The 2,160-nt window shown below is 31.9% G+C and overlaps 1 pseudogene; it reads left to right on the top strand.

Annotated features, from left to right (window-relative positions):
• The first annotated feature begins 1,842 nt into the window (after positions 1-1,842).
• On the top strand, positions 1,843-1,937 carry LOC142528134 (U6 spliceosomal RNA; annotated as a pseudogene).
• The last annotated feature ends 223 nt before the right edge of the window (positions 1,938-2,160 follow it).

The raw sequence follows: 2,160 nt of genomic DNA, 5'->3' as shown, positions 1-2,160 counted from the left end.
AAACACACCCCACACGCATGCAGAATTTGGTGCTTCTGTGCAGGAGAGTTTGAGCGACTTAGGGGCTTGTTATTTGGGTTGGGCTTGGTCAAGAGACTGCCTAGGTGGGTTAGCTAGGGTTTGGCTCAAGGTGGCTCGAGCGTGGCTCGAGTAAATTGGGAGATGGCTCGGTAGGTTCACTAAGGTGTCTATTTCAAAAATTTAAGAACAAAAATTGAATCCATGGGTCCACTGGTGTGGCTCATGACTTGGAATGGTAGAATAAATACTAAAAATGTTATGTTTAAAATTTGGGATCAAAATAACGAGTTTTGGAATTTTTCCAGGATTTAATCGCCGCACAAAACGTTAATTAACGAATTAATTGAAACACCTAGTTTAAGCTTTATAAAATTATGGAAAATTAGGTTTAAGCTTAAATATTTAGTAAAAGTCTAAGTTTTTAATTTGGGAATTTTATATTAAGGTTTGGTTTAATTCGGGATTAAAACGCGTTAATATGTCTTATTTAAAGATTAATTTAAAAGTCATCGATTTAAGTCAAATAAAAATATGAGAAAATTCGTGTAAGATTAAATAATTATTTATAATAATCCCATGTAATTAAAAGTGAGAAAAAGATAAATTTGAGAATTTTTACGTCCAGGGGCAAAACGGTCTTTTTACACTTAGAAAAATACGAAAACGCTTGGCAGCGTCCCGAAGGATCATAACGCATGTTAAATGATATTATATGATTTAAAATGATGATTTTGATGATAATATGTTTTTTTATTATTTATGGTAAAGCTGTGCAATTTTTATTGTCTAAAGGCCCCGAGGGAACGCATTTACGGGAAAAGGCCCCAGAGGGAATCCATTTACGGGAAAAGGCTCCCGAGGAAACCCGTCTATGGGAAAAGGCCCCCGAGGGAACCCCAACGATCGTATTTCCACGGTGGAGCTTAGTGCACACCCCCATGGACCATGTGGAGCTAAGACTGCAGTCGACCAAAGGATAAAAGCTAGTCACTTTCAAGGATCAAACTTCACCCAAAATGATATATGATTGAAAGCTTTACGATTTTAATGATTTTATGATATATGATTCATGATGATGATTAAAGCTTATTTTAAATGATTTTTAAAAGATTTATTTATGCTTAAAGTTATTTTAAAATGATTTTACTAGTTATGATTTAATTATGCTTAAATGATTTTTAATGGTTTATTTAGGTCCAAAAGATTATTTTAAATAAAAATATGATTTTTAAATGCATGTGGATGTATATGTATTATTTGTTATCCATGTTTAGAACGTGTTGAGTCTTTAGACTCATTAGGTTTGTATGATGCAGGATTTGATGTTTTATGGGAGGTGCTGACGATTGAGTGGATCGAGTGCAGCAGTACACACCCGAGGGCCTTTATGTTTCCGCACTAGCTAGATAGATTTAAGGATTTAAAGATTTTTCTAATGATTTTTATTAGAGATATTTAATGCTTTATTTTTATTGTTAGTGATCTTTTCTCATGTTGATTTAGGAAGTTTTGGTTAGGTGTTGATTTAGGACTTTGTTTTATGCACTTGAGATTTAAATTGTTAAATTATTATGATTCATGATTTTGTTAAATTATTTAATTTAGTTTAGTATTTAGAATTTATGATTTAAGATTATAAAAAAAAAATTAGAGGTCGTTTCAGATATACCTATTTATGAAGTAATTTCAAACAAGGGCATCAATTTGACGGTTTATAAAAATTTTGGCATGATGTCGCTATATTTTGAATACATCAGCACTCAAGCAACAATAACAATATGTAATACACCAACACTCAAGCAACAATTACAATATGTACATATAATCTTATCCTTATATACAAACATATTCTATATCATTAGCATGGCCCCTGCGCAAAGATGACACGCATAAATCGAGAAATGGTCCAAAATTTTAAACTCTAAAGTGTCACACTCTTACTCTATACTTGACATGATTAATGATACTTATACTTATAATCAAAATAGGATTTTAATGATATACCTATATTATGAATTAATTTCAAATGAGGGGCATCAATTTGACGATTTATAAAAATTTTGGCATGATGTCCCTATATTTTGTAAAAGCCAAAAACTCAACTCAAGCAACAACATCAAGCATATTTTCATACACCAT

This window comes from Primulina tabacum, chromosome 15 (assembly GCF_025594145.1).
Source record: "Primulina tabacum isolate GXHZ01 chromosome 15, ASM2559414v2, whole genome shotgun sequence".
NCBI classification, from domain to species: domain Eukaryota; kingdom Viridiplantae; phylum Streptophyta; class Magnoliopsida; order Lamiales; family Gesneriaceae; genus Primulina; species Primulina tabacum.
Note: the sequence above shows the minus strand (reverse complement) of the source record. Positions and strands in the feature narration are given on the sequence as shown.